This window comes from Chinchilla lanigera, unplaced genomic scaffold (assembly GCF_000276665.1).
Source record: "Chinchilla lanigera isolate Chin_1 unplaced genomic scaffold, ChiLan1.0 scaffold00034, whole genome shotgun sequence".
NCBI classification, from domain to species: Eukaryota; Metazoa; Chordata; class Mammalia; order Rodentia; family Chinchillidae; genus Chinchilla; species Chinchilla lanigera.
Genome location: NW_004955435.1, coordinates 8858531 through 8872708, shown reverse-complemented (window position 1 = coordinate 8872708; position 14178 = coordinate 8858531). Strand labels below are relative to the sequence as shown.

At 35.2% G+C, this 14178-nt stretch overlaps 1 long non-coding RNA gene across 1 annotated transcript in view; it reads left to right on the top strand.

The window, feature by feature from the left end:
* Positions 1-12277, top strand: part of LOC102014821 — a 30386-nt gene extending 18109 nt beyond the window's left edge. The window contains exons 3-4 of the long non-coding RNA XR_261675.1: positions 6465-6662; positions 12029-12277. This is a non-coding gene — a long non-coding RNA (uncharacterized LOC102014821). The remainder of the gene's footprint in view (positions 1-6464; positions 6663-12028) is intronic.
* Positions 12278-14178: the final 1901 nt, after the last annotated feature.

Sequence of the window (14178 nt, the reverse complement as noted above, 5' to 3'; positions counted from 1 at the left end):
TAAACCTTCTACAGTTTCTTTACTATTTGTATTATGCGTTTATTTGTATTAAATTTATAATAAAACTATTTAAAAAGTCAGTATCAGTATTCCTGTAGGCAACAAGGTATGCCTTAGTTGGCAGCTTTAACTGATAAAATATTAGTAAACAAAACATAAGGTTGCTCCTTTAATGATAGATCTGTCACCTCAACATTTTGATTTACACAGCAGATGATTTAGCAAAATAAAAATGGTACTTTAAGTATATATTCACAGATACAACTGCCTGAGTCTCATTTTTCTAAAAATGACATATTAAGCAAATGCCACACATATTTATGGGAAATGTCCATTAGATGCTAGGAAAAATTTAATGAAAAGAATAGAAATTTGCATCTTAAAATAATCATTTAAATGCCAGAGATTTTATACAAAATTATCTAATGAAAGTAAAAGTATCACTGAATGCTATAGGAACATATAAATTCAGAAGTTATTTAACTCTAGGAAATTATATAATTACACTTAATCTAATGGATAAAATCAGAGTACACATCCTTAAAATCACTTTCTTGTCTAAAATAAATTTTAGCTTAATTTAATGTGAGCTGCTCATTAGTATCTCTTTATTTGTAATACAAGAACGTATATTTTTGTTCGTTACTTTCCATTATATAATTCTTAATTTCAAAAAAGTTCTTTGACATATCTTGAATACTATTATTCAAAAATCTTCCTCATAGTTTTCTGGGCACTTACAGCATCTTTCTGCTGTGCTGGGTGACCTGTTCTCTAGCTCTCGTTGTATTCTCTTCTTTTCCGGGGAACCCTCAAGTCATATCCTCTCACGACTTACACATAAAGGAGAAACGATAGGGAAATATTCGAGAATGAATGTGAATATGTGAAACTGTCTTTAGCCAGCATGTTCTTTTATTTAGCATTGACATGAGAAGGACAATTTTTAATTTGGCAAGCCGAATTCCATTGTCCTCAACAACTTCATCACCTGGGAGAACAAACATAAATTAGATGTATGCAATTCCTCAGAACAACTCTTTATCTGGTAATTGTTACATAATAGCAAAGATGGTAGTTTAGAAATTTTCTAATTATCTGAAATCTCTTCACTGATATTTTTCTATTGAGTAAGCATGTGATTATTATTCCTCAGTGTTTATTGGTATTCATAGTATACAAATTTCACAAAGTTGTAAGTATATATTTATGTGCCTAAACTGATTATGACCTATGATGATTTTCCCAAGTCACAGAAATATCAAGAAAAATACTTGAAACTCTGATCTCAAGATTTAGAATCAAAGTTCATTGTCATGTTAGATTTATTACCCCAAAGCTACAAAAGTGATTTTATACATTGCTTTTAGAGTGAAAGATGTCCTAGAGAATCATACAAGGTTCTCCTCTAGGAGCTGAGGGTGACTTTTGTTGCAGGGGAATGAAACAAGACATTTGCAAGAAGCATTCATACTACCTTTGCAAAGTCCCCAGCTGCTAACAATACCGTAGTATATGACCATATTGGTTTATTAACAATAGAAATAAGTATATATATTCTAAAAAGAATGGATTATTGAAACTCTGAACAACCATAAACCAAGATTTTTCAAGTTGAATAATGTGTTATTCGCAAGAGTATTTGCATACAAATTATGCTTTACTGAATTATCAGTAGATATTAATAAGTCATATGTGATAGTTTAGTCCATGAGGTACACATCTTTATGAAGTATACCTTAAAAAAATACTGTAGTGATTCTTCAAAAATCAAAAGTAATATTAATTTGTGCCACATTTTATCTAATCATTTATTCATGGGCATCTAAGCTGATATATTTTATCCATCATGATTTGTGTCACAGTAAATGTGGACTTATACTTCTTAGAATGAACATGTCATCTAGCAATTTCACTAAATAATGAAATAAATGTATCAATGAAATGTATCCATTCTCATGTTTATTCCAGTTATATTCATAATAGGAAAGGCGTGAAATTTACCTAAGCATCTACCACTGACTAAATGGAAAAAGAAACACACACGCATGTGCACGCACACACATGCGCACGCACGTGATGAACTAGTATTCAGCCACAAAAGGAAGAGATTCTGTCATTTGTAATCATGAGAGCGCCCTGAAAAACACTATGTTAAAGAAAATGAGTCAGACACTCATAAGCTCATTCCTGTGTGAAATCTGAAGTAGCTGACGTCATAGAAATTAAGGATAGAATAGAGCTAGAGGTGGAGGAGCGTAGCAGGGAAAGGAAGTGAGGACAGGTTAGTGAATGGGTATAACATTACAGTTAGAAAAAGGAGTAAGTTTTGGTGTTCTCTTACAGTAAGGTGACTCTAGTTAGCAAGAATACATTTCGTATTTCAAAATAGCTAAAAGACAGGATTTTGAGTGTTCTCGCCACAAATAAGTAAATAAACATTCCAGGTGAGGGGTATGATAATTATACAATGGATACATGAATGGAAGTACCAGGTTTCACCTTATTTATGTTCATTATTATGTCAATCAACATTTTTAAAAAGATTAAAATTTGACATTTTAATATTGATATTTTAATGAACAAATATTATAAACTAAATGGAGTCATTTCTATGACATCTTCAATAGATACTTCTTTCTCAAAAATAAAATTTCAAAATGACAGCTTTGGGGATGTAAGGTCATGGGTTATTGTGCATATTGCAACATTTTTTAATCAATATGCCTCTGACCTTCTCAGCGATTTCAAAGTATAATAAGATAATGTACCCATACAGGGCAAGGAGGAATCATTTCTCAAATTCAGATTTATTCTTATGGTTTAGGATGACATTTGAAAAGACAATATCTGGGAACACTGAGCAAGATTTATTTAAATACGTTGACAAGAAATTAAAATGAGAAGCAACATTTTTATTCAATAATCAAGAGCTGTATGTATATTTCACATGAATCTATCAAATAAATGGCTGCAGAATAGATAATTTTGTTATGTCAGAGACTTGGTGTGTGCTGCATTTCTCATTATTTTGAGTTCATATTTGTGTTTTTCAAAAATAAGAATACTCAGATATGAGTACATTTTTACTAGTAAGTTTTACTAGTACATGAAAATAATACTTGTACTAATAGTAACAAAGATAAAACTATAATAACATCTCTTGTAGGTCTTTTAATATATAATAAGCATTACAAGATCTATCTATATATGTAAAAACAGTTATAAAATTACATTTATCATCCATTTTAAATTCAAAAAAATATTTCCTTGATCTGTGTGATAAAATTCTAAATCTTGTAAAATAGGAAAACAAGTACTCCACTAGTTGTTAATAATAGTTGTTGCATGATTGCATTTATACAATACAGTCAACAACTATTACACTCCCAAGTTACAGTTTAAAAGTTATTTTCCTTAATGCAAAATAATTTGAATAAATAATAAAATCCATATTTATATAATATATGTAGAAGAAAATATGAGTTATGTCTTTATCCTTAGAACTTTTAGAAACAGTTTGTAATTGTTCACAGACTAAATTAAATGTCTTTTTGTCCTAAAAGGGACAAATAGATATTTCAGGTCAAATTTCTAAATGTTTCTTTCTGGTATTCTTTTTCAATCAGTTCATAGATTATTGAGGGTTCTTATATAATTGTAGCAGTAGTAGGAGTGGCAATAATAATAGTAATAATTTATATTTGCTGATAATACTATGCTTTAACTTATGCGAGTCACTCACATTATTTGTTTGACACAAACTCTGTCAATGATTCCTGCAATGTACTCTATGAATTCAATACAATCACTGCATCCATTTTAAATAAAAAGAACATGAAAGTAGTAAATGCTACAAACTTGCTTCAGAGGTCAAGACAAAAGTAACTGGCATGTGATTTGGATACTTTGATCCCAGGTCTTGAAGACTTCAATGAGATATAGAATTTCATATGGGAAATGATAACAGATTTGAGGCCAAAATAGTAAAGTTCTAGTGCCCCCTTGTCTCCCATTCCCAAAAAAACTGAATAAGTAACTGGGAGAAATTTCACCCTAACTCTAACCTTACACGAGGACATGCAACCTATTAATTGTTTACTAAAATTAATTTACAGTCTAATATTCACAATTCACAAAAATAAATGATAGGTTTTTAAGAGAAGCTTAAAGAAAAGATGTCTAACATTTAAGGTTATTATATAATCTACAAGTTAAAAAAGAAAATACTTTTGGATTTTTAAAAATAATTATTATTAAAGAGGAAAAAATAAAAATAACAGTCAAGTGGAGTTGCAAAACAGTTTAGTAGGAGAGTTACAACAATCAATACATTGTGCATCACTGTCTTCACAGTAGTTATTCAAAGAGCATAACATAGGCATGATATCTATCCAAACATTGTCAGCACAAACCTTTCTTTTCAATGAACTGAGATAAACTAGCTGTATAACTACATGAACTATCTTGTGCATAAATATAGTTTTTCTTTTTCTCTTTCTTCCTTTTCCCTTTACTCCATCAGTTTGTCCTTTCTTTTGAACAGTTTCTTCAAAGTTCACAATATCTATTGTACATTTTTAATCTTATTTATTTGTTCAATTTCTCACAGTAGTGAAACAATATGATATTTACACATATGGGTCTGATATTTTTCATTTATGAGTATGGTCTCTAGCTACATCCATTTACCTATAAAAGTGTCCAGTTTATCCATCTACATGTTTGACTACTATTGCAATGTGTACAAATACCACGTCTTTTTATCCATTCCTCATTTGATGGGCATTCTGGTTGTTTCCAAGAGTTCGCTATTACAAATTGTCCTGCTGTAAACTTGGGTGTGCATATATCTCTGTGGTATGATGTTTTAATTCTTCTGGGAAGATACCACAAGGGGAATAGCTGAGTCAAATCGAACCTCTATTCCTGGTTTTGTAAGGAATTGCAACACTGATTTCCACAATGTTTGCGCCAGTCTACACTCCCACAAAAAGTGGAGAAAAGTTCCTATTTTTATTGGTTGATTTCATGATGGCAGGCATTCTTTCCGGGTGAGATGGAACCACAGTGTTGCTTCAATTTGCATTTCTTGAATGACCAATGATGTTGAACATTTTTTCATGTATTTATTTGCCATTTGTATTTCTTCATTTGAGAAGTGTGTATACATCTCAGATGCCCATTTTCATATTGGGTCTTTGCATTTGGGGGATCGGATTTTTTTTCACTTCTTTATGTATTCTAGATATAAGTCCTTTGTCTGAGAGACAACTGACTACAACTTTCCACTCTGTGGGTTGTCTTTTCACCTCGGTGATGATTTCTTTAGTTGTGAAAGCTTCTTAATAAAATGTGATCGCATTCATTGATTCTTTGTAGCATTTCCCTTTCAGTCTTGGTTTTGTTCATGAAGTCTCTACCTACACACACGTCTTGGAGATTTCTATCTATTTTTACTTCTAGTAAATTTAGTGTTTCTATTATAATATTTAGATCTTTGATTCATTTTAACTTTAGTTTAGTACATACTGCTATACATGGGTCTAGTTTTAGTCTTCAGAATTTGAAAAGCCAGTTTTCCCAGAGCCATTTATTTCTCCTTCCTTTCTCTCTCTCTGTCTCTCTCTGTCTCTCTCTGTCTCTCTCTGTCTCTCTCTCTCTCTCTCTCTCTGTCTGTCTCTCTCTCTGTCTCTCTCTCTCTCTCTGCCTCTTTTTCCCTCTCTTTCTCTCTCTCTTTCTTTCAGGTTCCAGGACTTGAACTCACGACCTCGCACTTGCTAGGCAGGCACTGTGCTGTTGATCTATATCCCTGGCCCTCCAGAACCATTTATTAGAGAGACTATCTTTCTTCCTGTGAATTTATCTGGTTCCTTTTTCAAAGATCAGGTGGCTGAATGTGTTTAGGGTGGCTAGAAAAACTTTTGTAAGCCATTAAAAGAAATCTTTTAGCTTTCAACTTTATGTAAGCTATTAGTTCAGGTATATTAAATGGAACAGTCTTATGTGGTATTTATAATTGTGAATGTCTACTAATGGATATATTTCACTAACCATATCACCATTAAGCACTAAATGAAAACATTCATGTCAACAGAATTTTATTTTAAATGTAAATATTACTTAAAACGACAGAATTTTCTATTTTAAAGAGTATTACACTGAGGTATTTCCTGTTTCAATTCTTGAATTTTTCTTAGTTTTTATATTTTTAGTTAACCATAACATGTTACTTATGAAAAAAAATCTCTTCAACTAAGGAGAAGGTCACAGATCCAAAGAAGAAAGTCCCATATTCTATGCCTTATTTCAACCTCTCAGAGCTCTACACAATTTTTTCTTCTTCTTCTTTTAAGTTATCAGAATCAGCAGAACAGATTTTTAAATAGCCTATCTCCAGCTGTCTTCTTGTTTGGGCCCCTGGATGATTTCTCTATGTGAAACTGTCTTTTATCTTCTTGCAGGTGAAAGGATTACTTGTTGGTTTTCGACAAATGAAACCAACTAAAATGTCCTACGCTCAGAAATGAAGCTTAGAATCTTTTGAAGGTGACCGTCTGGTCACAACTACCCAGCTGCAGAGCACGCACCACGCCTCTGCCGCCCAGCACCTGAACAAGGGGCAGGCGCCAATTAAAAGGAAGCAAGCAGGTAGTGCGCAGGTAAGCAGTGAGGTACCTTCCTTTTGTTCCTGCCAGAGAGACACAGCCTGCCAAAGAAAAACGTCAGCTGGACCTCTGATGCTTCTTTTCATAGTTTATTAAGGAACATTCAGCCAGAACTAAATGCCTTCGGCCAGCCTCCCTGTGGTACTTGGGTAAGCTGGGTTCTTCTTATCCACCCTGTACTGGACTGGTACACACATCATCCCTTACCACTTCTTTCAGTGTACCAGAGTCCTCATTCTTTTCCTGATCCTTTCATACTAAAACCTGTTATCAGAGAAAAAGCTGATCTAGTCATCAATTGACATAGAGATGGAAAGGACAGATACCTCTTAGTGGTTTTTTGTTTGTTTGTTTTTGTAGCTGATTATCATATTGTATGGGTTAAATCTAAAGAAAACAAAGTACATTTAAATAGTAGAATGACATATGATATGAAATACATCAGAAAGGTGAGGCAAATATTTTGGAAAGCTTGTGAGCTCTGAATATTTTTAATGTTTAAGAATTATTTCTTCACTACACAAATCAAACATACACAAATACACAGTATCACATATGTCCTCCCAAATATAACCAAGCTGTAAAATAAACTTTAGCAGGGGTGGGGATTTAACACAGTGAAACAAGCACCTGCCTGGAAAGTGTGAGGTCGTGAGTTCAATTCCTGGTACCAAAATAAAAGAAAATAAATAAACTTTAGCAGTAATTAATAGCTGGTCCTTTCTATGCTGATGGCCAGGGTCATGCAGGAGATTATACCTCACTAATCTCCTGCTTGGTGGCTACTCTGTAATAGCAAGCAAGGCAAGGATAGCCTAGTTGGGACTGGCAGTTTTGATCTCTGATTACATTTGGGGGAAAACATGGGTAAGTAGGGATATGTGTGTGTACATATGTGTGTATGTGTACATGTGCATGTGTGTGTCTATGGTATTGGTGCTAGGGGTGATATGCAGGATGAAATTTGGAAGTTCCTCATAGAAACCAATTCTTAATATTCTTACAAGATAAAAAGTAGTATGTCCTTTAATTAGAATTTCTATCTTTCTATACTAACTTTCACTGGCTTCATTACAGGCAATGAGGCATATTAGACATCCTAAAAGATTTCTTACAGAAGCACCTAAAACTACTCAATAAAGTATTTAAAATACTTTTAAATGGAAAGCTGATCTTACAGGAAAATAGGAAATTCTAATAGTTAAAAACAAGTAGGAGAATTGGAAGGGTGGGCAGGAGGCAAGCGTGTTCTGAAAGTCGCTTTTGCTCTCCGAAGATCTGACAAATATCCATCTTGCTGTTCCACAGGGTGAGCAAATGAAGAGATTCATAATCCTCCATAGGGGATACTCACCCATAAGGCTCCAATAAATGACAAGATAATATGCTACAAAAGGAGGAAGAAAGTACAGGCAAACATCAGAAACGTCCAAGACACACAGACACAATTCCTAGGGTCCTTCTTCAGTCACAAAACTCATGCTTTGTTTTTAGATTATCAAGAATCACCATCAGGGGCTGGGGATTTAGCTCAGCGGCACAGCACCTGCCTGGCAAGCGCAAGGTTGTGAGTTTGATTCCCAATACTGGGAAAAAAAAAAAACAAGAATCTCCATCAGAGTAGTTCCTAGGTCTCTGGAGGAAAATTGCCTCATCAAAGTGAGTTGGTTGTTGGTTACATTCCACTCTTAATGTAGCAGAAATCACTCTGTACTATTTCACTTCATAGCAAACCCATCATGAGACTCAAACAGCACCTAAGGGTGAAGTAAGTCTGTTCAATTCCTAGAGGAAACAGGATACTGCAAGGACAATCCCTCTCAAATGCTAGCACAGGACTACCCTGCTCCTTAGTCAGCACTGATGATTTACATGTGGCTGAGGTTCCCAAAAGCTTCCAGATACCTGCAGAAGAAACTGCTGTGAAAACACTCTAGTAAACAGATTAATGCAGTAGATAAGAAATTACAAATTTTTGAGGGTACTACAGAATTGAATCTTTAAAGACAAAAATAAATATTGTAGAACTAATGAGAAAAAGTGTAGGTGGGCATCCTAAGGAATTTCAAATAAACTAAATAAAATAAATATCAGTTATGGAAATGTAGATAGGCAATAGATTTTGTCACAATTTAGAAGGAAAATGTTGATTATCTCTAAGTGAACAAAAGACATTGAAGGAAATTTCAACCGCAGTGATAGAAACCAAATTGCCAAGATAAGTTACCTTTAGCGGCCTTAGAGAAAATGACTTTCAAATCAAACTTTTCCAAAGTAGACTAGCATGTCAACAAAATAATAAAAATTAAAACAAAAACTTTTCTACTACTACATGTTTTATGTAAGAAATTCTGAAAAAATAGATTTAGACTAAAGAAAAGATAAAATAAGAGTCTCAGATGGAAAGACTGTGATACAACAAAGAAGAATTATTAAAGAAAGTGATGAATATCTGGCCAGTAAAAATGCTTGCTTTCCCCTTATTTAGCAAGTACATGAGTGAGGAAAATCACTGAAATGAGATACACGGGAACAGTATCACTTATACGGCAGAAACTTGGGTTACAGAGGGTAGTACAGGGAATTTCAATGATATCAGTGTTCTGCTAATGAAGACAGTGTGACAAATGCATAAATGCTTACTAATTTATCAAAAATATAAAACAATGCATTTCTTTAGTTTTTGTCTGCCATTGTTCTTGGTCTCTGACAGTGCAATTGTTGCTACTTATGGTTATTCCCAGATGTAGTCAGAAGTAATCAAAAGCCAGCAAAGGGTGTTTGTGCAGGAAAAGGGATTCCACTGCTTTCTTACCAATATTTCACTGCCCTGTTGCAGTGTCCAGGACCTTCACTGTCATAAATCTGGGAAGAGACAATATACTTCTTTAAATTCACGCAGCAGTGGAGATGATTTGTCATTTATCTTTTCTTCAGAATGAGATTTATTTGGAGAGGAAAAGTAAGATCTCTGCAAATGCCTTAAAAGAAGTTAGAGACCAAAGGCAGTTGACAGATAGGAGAAGAGTAGGCTAGTGGAGGAGAGGAAGGATAGAAAACAGAAACAGGGGCTGGGGATTTAGCTCAGCGGCAAAGCGCCTGCCTGGCAAGCGTGAGTTCGGTTCCTGGTACTGGAGAAAAACCAAAAAAAAAAAAAAAAGAAAGAAAGAAAATGGAAACAATTTTGCCAAGGGGACAAACTCCTTTCCAGTGCTAACCTGAAGATGACTAGGTCTGTAATCTTTAAAACATGACAGTCATGCGCCTCAAAGGTATGCATACTGAGTCCTTAAGAGATTGCTCCATTATCTTAACCTAATCTTTGTACTGATCACATAACAGAAAAAGCCTAGATTTGATGCCTTCATGGGTAGAGAAATAATGTTTCCAGTTGTCATTTTTTTTTTTAAAGCTGGTAATGGCATTGTATCACATGAATATCAGGAGTATACAAGATTAATTTTGCATATTACAGATTGTTAAAGCATTATTTACTTGTCAAATCTACAATAACTCCCATAGTACTGTCAATCCACATTATTAATTTACCTTTCAAAAAGACAAAGATACCATATATACTAAATAACAAGCTAGTGACCGAGTTCCTTTTGCAACCCAAATAAATATATCACTGTCATTTAGTAATCCTCTGTGTTCATTTCAAATTTTTCCAGCACTACTGGCAAGTTAAAGGAGGGTGAAAATGGAGAGACAGCTCATTGAGTTCCCATGCATACATCTATACCACTTTAATCTTGCACATAAAAGGTCAAGCATAAAATTATTTGCTTGGAGCAGCTGTCCTCAGAGATTTGAATTCACATAGACGGAGAGTACCACAAGGAAGAAAAGTTAATTTTATCTTAATTGGATTAAGCCAGGTCCCATCTATACTGAGGGAATGAGGTTACAAAAAGACTAGAAACTGCTAGGTTGACAGAAAAGGATTAATTCACAGGCCAGTGTCAGGTTGTTGACTAATAACATATCGATCGTATCTGTAAAATATGCAGAATGTCTGTCAAGTGGAGAGACACTTTGGAATGGATGATTGCTAGTATATCTGACATGATCAAAGTTAGATTAGTATTATTGAGAAACTGCAAGGGAGCTGCATATTACCTTAGCAACCACCAAAATTTTTACACATGTCCACGACTGACCATCATAAAGAGTAGCAGTGCCTGTCAGTTACAGGAAAGTGACTGATTTGTGAAGCTGCTTCCTCCTCCACTCTTCTGTTCTTTAATGTGTTCCAGCGGACATATTGAACTCTCACATTTTAATCCCGGTGGAGCCTGCAGGTGGTATTGTCCTCGCATCGAGGAGTTATTAAATTCTTAAGGTCACCATAAAAAAGGTTCTATTAAATTGAGTTAATAAAAACATTGGGCAAAGGTTTGCAAAGAGCACAGATGTCAAAGCTTGGGAATTGGAATGTCTCCCCTGATATCAGACTAAAACAATAATTTAAACCCATCATAGTATAAAGAAATAAAATTCTCCATTCTTTAATAAAATGTGAAAATTTTTCACGTAATACACATGTGTATGTGTGAATGCTTATAGAGGACATTCATTTTTCTAAAAAATTTTTTGTGAGTTGTATTTTTCCTCAGCTGAGACTGACATTGTTTGTTGAAAACCTCAGAAACAAAAAAAATAGCTTTTTGACAGTAAATACCAAGTGAATTTTGGGAATGTTTAGTAAGTGCAAAATACTTTTTATAAAGAAAAACATAACAAACACAAAGCTTGGCCCTTGACTTAGAAGGACTTTTATGCTGTCCTTAAAAGAGTATGTGGTTGTGAATAAGAAAGCAGTCTTTAGCACTTTGCTGAAATAATACCATGGCAAAGATTCTTCACTGCACAGCCTAGTCACACATTTGTACTGAAGGCAAGAGATGCGTGGAGGTTTCATTGCTCCACGTGCATCTCACTTGCCTGTGGGTTGACAGCAGCCTGTTTTCTTTTTCATTTATGTTGAAAGAGGAAACAGGATTCATTAGGTCGAGAGCATAATGACAAATATGTTAGAAACTGATGCATATGTAATCGGTCCAGTTACTGAATTATGATCATACACATTTTCAAAAAATTTAAGTGAAGAATCTTGTACCACACTTATGACATTTTAGAATAATTTAACAAACGCATTTTAGTGAACTCTTCCAGTAGTGGCTGGTATTTCTTAATTAAACTCTGAGGTCTAGATTTTTGCAGCATCAAATATGTCCAGATGGTATGCAATATAATATGTATTTATTTGTTAGGTTTATAATATGTATGCAATATAATATGTATTTATTTGTTAGGTTTCTGTGCATTCTAAGTGATATTACTATGTTGTCCTTCAGGCCTGGCTACATCTTTTGTGGAGTCCATTGTAAGATGCACATAGGAGAGGAGGGGCATGGAGGGTGTTCCGTGACCAAAACATGAAGCTGCATTGAAGTTAGCAGTGTAATACCTGTTTTGATTTATTAGAGAAATGTTCTATTTGCTAAATTAATACTGTCAAACAATTGTTAATTATTAATATAAATTTTATTGTTGATATTTATTTTGTTCCTATCGCTTTCTATGGAAAGGTAAGAGCACTTACTCTTACAAATAACAATAGAAAATACACAATTCCTTGTATGTATTAGTGTTTCCTTTGATTAAGAACTGCAAAAACAAGGGCTGGGGATGTAGTTCAGCGGCACAGTGTCTGCCTGGCTAGCTGCAAGGTGGTGAGTTCTATTCCCGGTACAGGAAAACAACAACAACAATAAAAAAAAAGAACTGCGAAAACACTTCACAAAATTAACTGTTTTTATTAATCTCATTTCTGATATGCATATATTCCACCAGTAAGCTCTATCTTGTCTTGATAAAGAGTAAGAAAAGAGGGAAATGGAGTGACTCCAGGGCCATTCCTTTCTTGTTTGCTGACACTTGTTAATTTTCAGGGTAAGAGAATGCAAACAAGTAACACAGTGAGAAAGGTTGAAGCAGCGCTTGTTGGTTGTTCTGCTGCTTGAAATATTACACTCAGTCTGCATTGAAATGAAATTCTGGTTGCAATGAAGTTCTGGTTGTAATGAAAAGTTTTGCTTCCCTGGTCAGTTAACACCTGTGTTCCCTCAGCCTCACTTTATTTAGAAGTGACTTGAGTTTTGCTGATACAGAACACATCAAGGATCCAAAATAACTGCTCATGGAGTGTTGTGACGGCTCTATCTGAATGGAGCAGCTGAGGAGAACATGCGCGTGTACACCAGTTATTTTCATCTCCTCTTCTCACGTGCATATGCGGTTCCATGAAGTGTCACTAACAAAATTTCAAGACAAAAAAGTAAAAAGAAATTCAAAACGTGACAGAAAAACATCAAACCAAGCCTGTGGGCCTTGTAAGGGTGCAATTCCGTGTGACGGCACAGGGCACATGCCTACACTTCTACATCGGGCTTCACTAAAGAAATGTAGCTTTCAGCTGTACACAGCACATTAGCCTTAGTCACACGACATTAGGCATGCTTTCGTGGGACTTCCTGCATGGTGAAGGGCAGTACGCTAGAGAGATAGGACATCGTACATGAAGGTCAAGCTAAATGAATGAAGATCAAGCGCGGGGAAAAAAAAAAAAATTGAGTGGCTGAATGACCACGGGGAGCAGAGCTGCTTGCCACCCTAGAGAACCCACACTGGGAAAACTTACAAAACAGAAATAACGATTTATAGAGGTTTCTGGAATAGATAATTTACATTGGTTAAAAAAAAAGCTGAGAGAATACTTAGCACTGCAGGGCGGTGTGCTGAACCTTCCAGAGCCTGACTGTCAAACTACAACTCAAATCTCACTTACTTGTCACACAGTGCAATTAAAGCTGAATACTGAGGCTTTCATTTAGAAAAAACTACTCATGTATTAACAACCTTGGTCTGAAAAGAAAAGCACAATAGCACGTGGCCTGGGGCTACTAGAAGCTGTATTAATACACTTGCTTTAGAGATGTAGGAGAGGTAGAACAGTAGCTGAAAGAAACCCCGATGAATTTGAGTCTGTGATGTCTATCTGAAGAACGTACCTGGCTTCTGTATCCCGGCAGGGAGGGAGTCGGGTCAAAGCCACTGACCACGATGCTTCTGCCACTCATCCGAGAGGGCTGACCAGGACTGTATCTACCTGAACGCCAGGAGCAAGAGACCACTATGATGCAATCCGCATTAACCGGAAGGCGGACCAAGGTAGAGGGCAGAGGCTCAACACCGAGGCAAATAAAGATACTCAGCGTTGCCCACTCATTCTGTTACTAAGCCCTGTTCTCATCTGTCATCCACTCAAAGGTAATTTCTACAAATACAGGGCAACATGCCCCCCAAACTACTTTATTATCACAAGGTATTATTACGCTATATTTCTGCATGAGAATCTTGAAATCTTACCCATCACTGCCATTTATTAGTGAAGAAAGTATGTCTACTGGGCCAAGGGTAAACTAGTTGTCAAATTAAATTACTA